Source organism: Ovis aries, chromosome 3 (assembly GCF_016772045.2).
Source record: "Ovis aries strain OAR_USU_Benz2616 breed Rambouillet chromosome 3, ARS-UI_Ramb_v3.0, whole genome shotgun sequence".
Classification (NCBI taxonomy): Eukaryota; Metazoa; Chordata; class Mammalia; order Artiodactyla; family Bovidae; genus Ovis; species Ovis aries.
Genome location: NC_056056.1, coordinates 77399703 through 77412255, shown reverse-complemented (window position 1 = coordinate 77412255; position 12553 = coordinate 77399703). Strand labels below are relative to the sequence as shown.

General features: G+C 43.0%; 1 long non-coding RNA gene across 1 annotated transcript in view; it reads right to left on the bottom strand.

Annotated features, from left to right (window-relative positions):
- LOC132659408 (uncharacterized) overlaps positions 1-12553 on the bottom strand; it is a 32592-nt gene that overhangs the window by 14684 nt on the left and 5355 nt on the right. Inside the window, exon 2 of the long non-coding RNA XR_009599838.1 lies at positions 12372-12479. This is a non-coding gene — a long non-coding RNA (uncharacterized LOC132659408). The remainder of the gene's footprint in view (positions 1-12371; positions 12480-12553) is intronic.

Here is a 12553-nt window from a genome sequence, read left to right as displayed (position 1 = left end):
AAAACCCACTTGTTTTAGTTTGGATCCTTTAAAACTGGAGCAAAACTTTTTAAGATTTTATTGGGAGATCAAAACAAACACTTAGGTGAAGAAAGCATACTGCCCTAATAACTAGCAAGTGTCATATCCTAATGCAAAATTTCCTCAACCTTATTACAAATCAAAGAAAGGCTTTGTCAACTACAAATTGGCCCTTACCGAGAGCATTGCCAATGACTAAACAACAAGGCATTAGCCATCTGCCTCTGCTGAGACTGAACCCCAGGATGCTATAGCTGGTGACCTTCAACAACCCCTGAGAGAGGCGCTCTGCTCCAGGGAATCTGGTGGGTTAGATAGTTGGATGTTTTTAGGAACAGATTTTATGATCTCAATCCTTGCATCTCCTCATATCTAGAGAAGCACTAAACCCCTTCATGGTGAGATCAGACCCTCATGACTTACAAAAACCTTTTGTAAGTTGAGTGCTTCATGGTATTGGACTCCCCCTTCACCCAAACTTCATATATTGACTTTCCCCCACTGCCACTTTGGAGCAGTCTCTCAGAGCTATCTGAGATGCTGCCTCCGGGGCTGCAGTGCTCATTTTGCCCCAAATAAAACTTAACTCACAACTCTCAAGTTGTATATCTTTTTAAGTCGACAGCTTAATTCTCAATTTTGGCCTATTACACTGGCAATATCCATTGTTAGGAGGGTACAGAAAAAGTGTATGAGAGTACAGGAAATGTATATGAGAGTATACATATACAAAGCCTTAAAAAGGTGTGGAAAATGAAGTATTTCATGCTATATCAGTGGGCAAGAAATGTCATAGCTATCGCAATTCCAGCCCTCCAAATGTGAATTTCTGAGCCATGCCAACAAGCAGCATCACTCCCTACAAGAGGAACTAAAGGATGTCACAGTCATCAGTGGTTATAGCTCTCCATGTGACCGAAGGAAATTCATGAAGAGAAGAATATATCTGTAAAAAGGCAGGGTACCGGTACTAGATAGGCGAGATGCAGGTGAACGGAATGACTTAAATAATCCCAGATTCTTGCATCTTCCCATACAGGCAAGAACCCGAAATTTCTTGATATCTGTTTTCCTTACTTAACAATAATCTTTGATGTTCAGACTGCCTGCCTGCTTTGTTGCAAACTTGTGTATAGCCTGACTCCCTCTCCTGCCTCTGGGAAGCAGTCCCTTAGGGCTGCTAAGATGCTGTCTCCCAGGGAGTCCTAAACATTCCCACCAAATAAAGGATTTCTCAACTTTCAAGTTGTGACTAATTTTTTAGTTGACAGATGGTCCAACTCAGTAATTTCATTCATAGTGGTGTGGGTAGGTTATTCGCTCAGTCGTGTCTGACTCTGTGACCCCACGAACTGTAGCCCATCAGACTCCTCTATCCGTGGGATTCTCCAGGCAAGAATACTAGACTGGATTGCCATTCCCTTCTCCAGAGGATCTTCCTGACCCAGGGATTGAACCCAGGTCTCCTGCATTGCAGGCAGATTCTTTACCATCTGAGCTACAGGGAAGATCTCATTTGTAGGAGGGATTTGAAAATTTACCGAATACTCCCTAGAGTGAAACACAAATGCAGCCCTTTGGTTTTATATAACTGATCTCATTTCCTCTAAAGCTGCTATCTTGGTGGAAAGTGAGAAAAAACTAAATTTGTCCACTCCACTAAATCACAGTTTAATTAAATAATGTAACCTGCCCCTTTAGACCCTCAGTCTATCCTGGTAACGTCTCAGTATCTCAGCTTTTCTCTTCTCTCCTATTCCACTCCAAGATAGTTTTAGGTATATAGGTGATGGGAGGACTTACATATCCTTATGGTGGTAGGGAAAAGGCTCTTTGAAGTTCATGTATGTTACAATCCCATTTTAGTTATTAACAAAAAGGGCAAGTGTGTTAAAGAAAAAAAAAATCTGGAAAGGTATACTGCAAAGTCCTATCTTTGAATTATCTCTAGGAGGTGGGATAGCCCTGGGCCACTACACTCTTTTACATTTATGCATTAATTCAATTTTATAAGAAGCATGCATTAATTAACTCCATGTTCAAGGTCAGAAGGGGCGGCCATGAGGAGATACCCCTTGACCAAGGTAAGGAGCAGCGGCTGCATTTTGCTGGAGTAGCCGTGAATAGATACCCCACGTCCAAGGTAAGAGAAACCCAAGTAAGATGGTAGATGTTGCAAGAGGGCATCAGAGGGCAAACACGCTGAAACCATAATCACAGAAAACTAGCCAATCTGATCACACGGACCACAGCTTTGTCTAACTCAATGAAACTAAGCCATGCCACATGGGGCCACCCAAGACGGGTGGGTCACGGTGGAGAGGTCTGATAGAATGTGGTCCACTGGAGTAGGGAATGGCAAGCCACTTTAGTATTCTTGCCTTGAGAACCCCATGAACAGTATGAAAAGGCAAAATGATAGGATACTGAAAGAGGAACTCCCCAGGTCGGTAGGTGGCCAATATGCTACTGGAGATCAGTGGAGAAATAACTCCAGAAAGAATGAAGGGATGGAGCCAAAGCAAAAACAATACCCAGTTGTGGATGCGACTGGTGATAGGAGCAAGGTCCGATGCTGTAAAGAGCAATATTGCATAGGAACCTGGAATGTTAGGTCCATGAATCAAGGCAAACTGGAGGTGGTCAAACAGGAGATGGCAAAAGTGAACATCAACATTCTAGGAATCAGTGAACTAAAATGGACCGGAATGGGTGAATTTAACTCAGATCCCATTATATCTACTACTGTGGGCAGGAATCCCTTAGAAGGAATGGAGCAGCCATCATAGTCAACAAAAGAGTCCAAAATGCAGTACCTGGATGCAATCTCAAAAACGACAGAATGATCTCTGTTTGCTTCCAAGGCAAACCATTCAATATCATGGTAATCCAAATCTATGTCCCAATCAGTAATGCTGAAGAAGCTGAAGTTGAACGGTTCTATGAAGACCTATAAGACCTTTTAGAACTGACATCCAAAAAAGATGTCCTTTTCATTATAGGGGACTGGAATGCAAAAGTAGGAAGTGAAGAAACACCTGTGGTAACAGGCAAATTTGGCCTTGGAATACCGAATGAAGCAGGGCAAAGGCTCATAGAGTTTTGGCAACAGAATGCACTGGTCATAGCAAACACCCTCTTCAAACAACACAAGAGAAGACTCTACACATGGACATCACCAGATGGTCAACACCAAAATCAGAGTGATATATTCTTTGCAGCCAAAGATGGAGAATCTCTATACAGTCAGCAAAAACAAGACCAGGAGCTGACTGTGGCTCAGATCATGAACTCCTTATTGCCAAATTCAGACTTAAATTGAAGAAAGTGGAGAAAACCACTAGACCATTCAGGTATGACCTAAATCAAATCCCTTATGATTATACAGTGGAAGTGAGAAATAGATTAAGGGACTAAATCTGATAGACAGACTGCCTGATGAACTATGGATGGAGGTTAGTGACACTGTATAGGAGACAGGGATCAAGACCATCCCCTTGGAAAAGAAATGCAAAAAAGCAAAATGGTTGTCTGAGGAGGGCTTACAAATAGCTGTGAAAAGAAGAGAAGTGAAAAGCAAAGGAGAAAAGGAAAGATATAAGCATCTGAATGCAGAGTTCCAAAGAATAGCAAGGAGAGATAAGAAAGCCTTCCTCAGCGATCAATGCAAAGAAATAGAGGAAAACAACAGAATGGGAAAGACTAGCGATCTCTTCAAGAAAATTAGAGATACCAAGGGAACATTTCATGCAAAAATGGGCTCGATAAAGGACAGAAATGGTATGGACCTAACAGAAGCAGAAGATATTAAGAAGAGGTGGCAAGAATACACAAAAGAACAATACAAAAAAGAGCTTTCATGACCCAGATAATCATGATGGTGTGATCACTCACCTAGAGCCAGACATCCTGGAACGTGAAGTCAAGTGGGCCTTAGAAAGCATCTAGAACAAAGCTAGTGGAGGTGATAGAATTCCAGTTAAGCTATTTCAAATCCTGAAAGATGATGCTGTGAAAGTGCTGCACTCAATATGCCGGCAAATTTGGAAAACTAAGCAGTGGCCACAGGACTGGAAAGGGTCTGTTTTCATTCAATCCCAAAGAAAGGCAATGCCAAAGAATGCTCAAACTACTGCACAATTGCACTCATCTCACACTCTAGTAAAGTAATGCTCAAAATTCTCCAAGCCAGGTTTCAGCAATATGCGAACCATGAACTTCCAGATGTTCAGGCTGGTTTTAGAAAAGGCGGAAGAACCAGAGATCAAATTGCCAACATCCGCTGGATCATGGAAAAAGCAAGAGAGTTCCAGAAAAACATCTATTTCTGCTTTATTGACTATGCCAAAGCCTTTGACTGTGGCGATCACAATAAACTGTGGAAAATTCTGAAAGAGATGGCAATACCAGATCACCTGACCTGCCTCTTGAGAAACCTATATGCAGGTCAGGAAGAAACAGTTAGAACTGGACATGGAGCAACAGACTGGTTCCAAATAGGAAAAGGAGTACATCAAGGCTGTATCTTGTCACCCTGCTTATTTAACTTATATGCAGAGTACATCATGAGAAATGCTGGGCTGGAAGAAGCACAAGCTGGAATCAAGATTGCCGGGAGAAATATCAGTAACCTCAGATATGCAGATGACATCACCCTTATGGCAGAAGGTAAAGAGGAACTAAAAAGCTTCTTGATGAAAGTGAAAGAGGAGAGTGAAAAAGTTGGCTTAAAGCTCAGCATTCAGAAAACTAAGATCATGGCATCTGGTCCCATCACTTCATGGCAAATAGATGGGGAAACAGTGGAAACAGTGTCAGACTTTATTTTTGGGGGCTCCAAAATCACTGCAGATGGTGATTATAGCCATGAAATTAAAAGACACTTACCCCTTGGAAGGAAGGTTATGACCAACCTAGATAGTATATTGAAAAGCAGAGATATTACTTTGCCAACAAAGGTCCATCTAGTCAAGGCTATGGTTTTTCCAGTGGTCATGTGTGGATGTGAGAGTTGGACTGTGAAGAAAGCTGAGCGCCGAAGAATTGATGCTTTTGAACTGTGGAGTTGGAGAAGACTCTTGAGAGTGCCTTGGACTGCAAGGAAATCCAACCAGTCCTTTCTAAAGGAGATCAGTCCTGGGTGTTCATTGGAAGAACTGATGCTAAAGCTGAAACTCCAATACTTTGGCCACCTCGTACAAAGTGTTGACTCATTGGAAAAGACCCTGATGCTGGGAGGGATTGGGGGCAGGAGGAGAAGGGGATGATGACAGAGGATGAGATGGCTGGATGGCATCATGGACTTGATGGACATGAGTTTGAGTGAACTCCAGGAGCTGGTGATGCACAGGGAGGCTTGGTGTGCTGTGATTCATGGGGTAGCAAAGAGTCGGACACGACTGAGTGACTGAACTGAACTGATGCATTAATTTTATAACTGGAAAAAAGAATAATGATGTTTTAATTCCAGTAAAAAAAAAAAAAGTACAACAAAGGATGTTAGGTTGGAAATTTTTATTGACATGCTAAGATATGATAGTTACTGATAGTCAAAGTAAGGTGTGAAAAGTGAATGTGAAAAGTGAAGTTGCTCAGTTGTGTCCTACTCTTTGCGACCCCATGGACTGTAGCCTACCAGGCTCCTCCGTCCATGGGATTTTCCTGGCAAGAATACTGGAGTGGGTTGCCATTTCCTTCTCCAGGAGATCTTCCTGACCCAGGGACTGAACCCGGGTTTCCCACATTGTAGGTAGACGCTTTACCATCTGAGCCACCAGGGAAGATGTTAATAAGGTGTGAGTGGACCACAAAAATGCAGATCTTCAAAAGAAATGTCAAAATCTGGTTACCTGTCTCTTGACCCCTCACTCAGAGAGAAGAGAAGAAGAGTCAGAAGAAGGGAAGGTTTCAGGGGGGAGGTTTTGGGGGTAGGATTTCTTTGGGAAAATCTAAGGAACCACCTGCTCCCTTGCCTCAAGTCTAGTGAGAGGGGTCTCAAGGGGACTGAGCACTGCGGGAGCATGGCATGGCCTCTGCCACAGGGGACATACTCTGCTCAGGTCCTGGCTGCCTCTGGAAAGTTAAGCAGCCTTGGCAAAAAGAAGTGCATCTGGGCGCGAACTGCTCTACATTCTGAGTGCAGATCAAAGGAGACTAGAATCCTGGGGACTAGATGAGGAAGAGGCAGAGGCAAGGTCCACCCCTGGTGAAGCCTGACCAAGAGGGCGACCTATGAGTAAAAAAGAGACTTAGCAGTTAGGGGCCAGGAGGCAGATGCTCAGGCATAGGCTGTGGGAAGCAGAGGGACAGGAGGAGAGGGAGCCAGGTCTGAGAAACCCAGCATGGGAGTCTCCCAGGACTCCATGAAAGCCCCCAGGAGTCAGGTTTAAACATCTGCCAGGGACCTATGGCAGACGGTGAAGAAAGCTGAGCGCTGAAGAACTGATGCTTTTGAACTGTGGTGTTGGAGAAGACTCTTGAGAGTCCCTTGGACTATAAGGAGGTCCAACCAGTCCATCCTAAAGGATATCAGTCCTGGGTGTTCATTGGAAGGACTGATGCTGAAGCTGAAACTCCAACACTTTGGCCACCTGATGCGAAGAGCTGACTCATTGGAAAACTGAACACAACCCTCCCTGAGGCTGCAGACTACCCACCTGCCATTGACCCTAGCTTTGGGGAAGTAAGATAGAAATCTTATCTTTGAATGAGGATTTAAATACTAAGTAATTAAGTCTTTATTTGTGACCCTTGGACTTTTAACAAAGGGTGCCCAGAAAAATTTACAAGCTTAACAGGATTTTTACACATGGCCAGGAAAAGACCATCCTAAACCCTCACAAAAGCCATGGAAGGGATGGACTTATGCTAAGTGAACTAAGACAGAGAACTTTCACTTTTCACTTTCACCCATTGTGGAGAAGGAAATGGCAACCCACTCCAGTGTTCTTGCCTGGAGAATCCCAGGGACGGGGAGCCTGGTGGACTGCCGTCTATGGGGTCGCACAAAGTCGTACATGACTGAAGTGACTTAGCAGCAGCAGCAGCAGCAGCAGCAGCATTCTCTCTGTAGAAGAATCTCCTCACACAAAGAGTAGCTGTGAGTAGTGGAGACTTAACTGAAGTTTTTCCGTTTCTTCAAAGTGGAAATGTTTGATGGTCAAGGAGTTTTCTTTAAGTAAAGTTCAGTTGAGTTCCACAACATTTACGGAGTGACTGCTGTTACCAGGTCCTGTGACAAATGCTGGATACACAGAGTAAGTGATAGTCTCTATCCTCAAGATACTTACAGTCTAGCTGGAGAGAGAATGTAAGAAACACAGTGAATGCCTGGCAGAGCCCATGTTGCCATGGCAACACACAGTGGGCGAGGGGAGTACACAGTCTGATATGAGGATGGGGGAGCCAAGGAAGGTTTCCCTCTGTGATGGAACAGGAGAGTAACCAAGTAGCAGATTGGAAAGAGAATCAAATACAAGCTTGAGAACAAAGAAATATAATAGGTGTTTAAAAAACTCAAGGGTTGGGTTTAACAGCAGTTTGGATACATGAGAAGAAACAATCAATGAATCAGGAAACTTGGTAGAGGAAGCTACCTAGAATGAAGAAGAGATGACAAGGCAGAAAACACAAAAGCAAACACAACAGACACAGAATACAGAGAGAAGCTCTTATTCATATCTAGCTGGGATAAGTCTACTTGGAGCTGAGAATGAGCAGGGACAATTCTGAAGATAATCAAGAATTTTCCAGAACTGATGAAAGATGTCAAGCTCAGAGTCAAGAAGAGCAAAAAACCCCAAGAAAAGTTAATAAAAAAAATCTATTCTTGGCACATTAAATCTGCAAAAAATAAAACAAAAAATTAAAGATAAGCAGAGGAGAAAAAAAGATTATTTCCAAAGAAGAAACAGTTAGAGAGGTTGCTCAACAGCAACAATGGAAACCAGAGAACAATGGACTGCCTTCTAAGTGCTAAAAGAAAACTGCTAGTCCAAAATTCTACATCTAGCTAAAAGGTCCTTTAAGAATAAACATGAGCAGACATTTTTAGACAAATGAAAACTGAGTGATTTACCCACTAGCAGAAATACTGTATTAATTTTCTACTTTTGCATAACAAATTACTATAACCTTAAGCAGCTTAAAACAACATCCACTTATTATCTCACAGTTTTGTTGATGAGAAGTCCAGGCAAGGATCAAATAGGTTCTCTACTCAGAATATCACATGGCTGAAGTCAAAGTGTTGGCCAAGGCCAGGGTCTCATCTGAGGCTCAAGGTCCTTTACCCAGACCTTGTAGTTGAAAGCAGAAATGAGGTCTAAAAAAAGTCTAAGATTTGAAAGTATACAAATCATATTTTCTGATACAATGCAATGACACTAGGAAAAAATTTTAAAAACTCCACATTTATTTGGATATTAAGAAGTGCTTTTAAATAACACATAGGTTAAATAAGGTATCACAAAGAAAATTAGAATAATATTCATGGGGAACAGCTGATAAAGGGAAATTTATAGTCTCAAATGCATATATTAGAAAATAACAAAGGTTAAAATTAATGAGCTAAGATTCTATTTCAAAAAGTTATTTTCTATTCTAGAAAATAAAATATTGGATACCATACTAGTACTCACAAAGATGTACTGCCTACCTCTGGGCATTGGAGTCAAGTTTAGCTGTATTTTCTGCACCAGTCAATGATGCATTTACAGAAGTGCGATACGTCACACCTAGGCAGGAGTCTTACGTGCAGTTTACCATGCTGTCTCTTTTCCCTCTGTCATAAGCGTTGTCAATGCTCTAGACCGACTGTTCTGATAGCTTGAGTCACACAGTGAAAACAATGTGGGAAAGAACCCAGCCAATCTGGATGGAAGAGGCAGCATGAACGAGAAATAAACTGTGTTGGTTGAAAGTCCTGAGATTTTTGAGTGATTGTATGTTAATGCAGCCTAGCTTCCCTGGTGGCCAAAGAATGGTGGTAAAGGACACGTGGGTTCGATCCTTGGGTTGGGAAGATCCCCCGGAGAAGGAAAGGGCAACCCATTCCAGTATTCTTGCCTCAGAAATCCCACAGACAGAAGAGCCTGGCAGGCTACAGTCCATGGGGTGGCAAAAGTGTCAGACATGTCTTAGTGATTAAACAACAGCTGGTGGGTAGGGCTAACTTCTCGCCCCAGGATGGCAGCACCTGGGCAGGGAATCAGTACAAGGCAGGCTGGGAGGAAGCATGGACCACCCCTCTTGGGAGGGGAACCACCACTGCAGTCATACAGGCTGACACAAAGCTACCAAGAAGAAGCAGGAGTCACCTGGGAGACCAGGGAACAGAACAGATGGGGCTGACGGGAGAGAGGGATGTGCACGGAGGGAGGCGCTGGTATCCAGACCATGAAGTGGGTGGGTGGGGACAGGAGACACCCAGAGCCCTCATCTCCCCGGCATGGGGAAACGTTAGATTTCTAGGATTCTAACAACACAGCAGAGGGGAGGGGGAACTACATGAAAGCAGTCAAAGAGTATAAGCTTTCAGTTATAATATAAATAAGCACTAGGGATGTGATGTGACGGCAGACTACAGTCCACGGGGTCGCAAAGAGTCGGACACGACTGAGCGACTAAGCAGCAACAAGGGATGTAATGTACAATATGATAAAGACAGTTAACACTGTGGTATCCTACATATGAAAGCTGTTGAGAGTAAACCCTAAGAACTATCAAAAGGAAAAAATATTTTTTTCTTTTTCTTTTGTATCTCTATGAGATGATGGATGTTCATTAAACGGATGTATATAAGTCAAATCATGATGCTATATGCTTTAACTTTACACAGTGTTGTATTTCAGTTATATCTCAATAAAACGGGAAAATAAAATAAAATAAGTATAATTACTAAGTGCCTAACATGCACAAACACAAGAATTCATGGTTTTGAAACTTGCCTTTCTATGGTCTCTTTCCCTTACCTAATGACCACCCCCTAGATTTTATGGCAGCTATAAAGGGAAAGACTGACCATGCAAGTCAGCCTCTGGCAGAATTCACGTCAACATTCTAGGAGGGCTGGCCGGGCTGGCCAGTTCACAGCGCTAATAATTAAGACATGAGTTACATCACGGACTAGAAACGCTAGGAGCCAGTAATTATGCTAATAAGTAAAAGTTGGATTCTGTATATGAGAATTTGGGCTACCACTCAGAAAATTGGGAAGGCAGTTGCCATTCTGTTCTACATCACATACCCTGAGGTCTGGGTGGATGAAGGGACTGTTGACTCAAATTTAGTATTTTTAGGGTTCCTGTTGGGAACCCCAAATGGTAAACACAATAGTATGAAAGAAGAGGCTGGAGTAATAGGTGGGAGGACATCTCCTCCCCAGGCCGTCTTTCCCTCTAGATGACCTAATGACTCATGGGCACTGTGATAGCTAGTATAAATAGCAATGGATTTGATGCGGGCTTCAAGGGGATGTCAGAATAATCATACAGAACACATCTTTGAGTCAGTACATAGAAAGAACTAAACATCCTGCCAGCTTACTGTTGACACTGACTTGACTTTTCTGTTGCAGGAAACTCTTGCCTGGGATATCTTTTTTTTTTTTTTTTGCAGCAATTTCAAGAAGAAAAACATATAAAGGAACTTTGCAATTTTTTAGTTTGTATCCAATCACTCTCTAAGACTGAAATCCATGCCTCAAAACCCTCCCGTTGCCCTGCTCAATAATCCTCAACTACTACATGATGATTCTTGCCAATTCCCAATCAAGCTCCCTCCACTGGAAGAGCTGCCTTCAAACAGACCCCAACGCTTCATAAATCCCAACTCTGCCTCCTCGTTCTAGATGCTGCTATGCTGCAGAGTTGTGTTCTCCCTTCCTGCGATGAGAACAAATTTGGCTTTACATTATCACAGAGCTCTTTTGAGGGTATTTTCAGGGAGCCACCATTCAACTGTCAAAACCCACCAAAATCGGATGGAGACTCCCTTCACCACTGGAGCAAAAAACCCTTGATTCAAAAACAATGTGCTCCTCTGAGGCCCTCAAGCCCCTCGGGTGTCTTCCAGACATCACTAGTGAGGGATGTAAGGCTTGCCCTGGGCCCGAGTTCCAATTTCTTAAGTCTCTTTTTTATTGAGCTCCCCAAGTGCTGAGTCTGTTTTGTCTCCTATCAATTAGGAACCCTTTTTAGGAATTCTTTGATTACCAGACCATATTTGGAAGTTTTTTTCTCCTTGGTGGATATCTACCTTATCACTAATCAGCCAACTATTTGTCTATATCCACCCTGGTCATTTATTGTTGCACATCTAAAAGAATAAAGTTTATGGTGAAGAGGACAAGTGTGGGTCCCAATAAGTCCATCCCTAAGCCAGCCCAGGGCAAAATTTAGTCTCAGGACACTGATCAACACCTTATGAGAACATTCTTCAGACTCATTTTGTCTGTGAGAGTTTGGATCAACAGAGGTCTCCACACACCTTTCAGCTGCTGAGAGCTGTAAATTCATCAGCGCTGCAATTGGATAAGGTCGAGCTGTGAGGTCAAGGGCCCCAAGCTACAGGATGCACAAGCAGCTCTCCACTGACATTCCCAGGCTGTCTTGGGGGTTCTCTTAGTGTAAACCTCAGTCCATGTCTTCCTTGGGCCCAACTTCCGCTTCTTACTGGTATTTATGCTATTGCCCAAATTTGTGCACTTATCTTTCTAAATAGCATCATTTTACCAAGGATGCTTCAGAAGTACAGTGACCACTGCAAGAACTCTGGACATGAACAAAATTATCCACTTGATAATTGTCTTTGAAGGAAAAGGGAACACAACTGAAATATCCAATGGTCTTTTTTTTCATTAGCATGAGGAAGAATCCAAAAAAATTGGATTCTAAAATTGCCTCCTTAACAGATTCCTTGGCCAAAGCAAAAGAAAAATCTGAACTTAAAACCATGTGTCTTTTAGATCTCCCACAAATCACAACTCAAACACACTATTCCTCTTCCATTAACCCACATTCTTCCACCTCCTACTGCCCCATCTCTCCCTCTGACCCACTCTTCTTCCCTCCTAGCCCACCAGATACCCCAAACCTTGCGTGCATGTGTGCTAAGGCACTTCAGTTGCATCCGATTCTTTGTGACCTATGGCCTGTAGCCCACCAGGCTCCTCTGTCCATGGGATTCTCTAGGCAAGACTTCTGGAGTGGGTTGCCATGCCCTCCTTCAGGGGATTTTTCTGACCCAGGGATCAAACCCGCATTATGTTGCCTGCATTGGCAGGTGGGTTTTTACCACTCCAGAAGTTCTTTACCACTAGCACTACCATGGAAGTCCAACCCTATCCTTACTTATCTCTTCAAGGTAAACCTTCTTCAGCACAGAGAAAACTGCCAATAGTGAATTCAAGCTCTGGTTCCATTCTCAGCTGAACGGCATTGTCAAAGACTTTCCAAGGCCTAGACAAGATAAGGAGAACAGTGGAGAGAAATTCAGATTAGTTTGAGGGACATATAATCCAGGGTGACCAGAT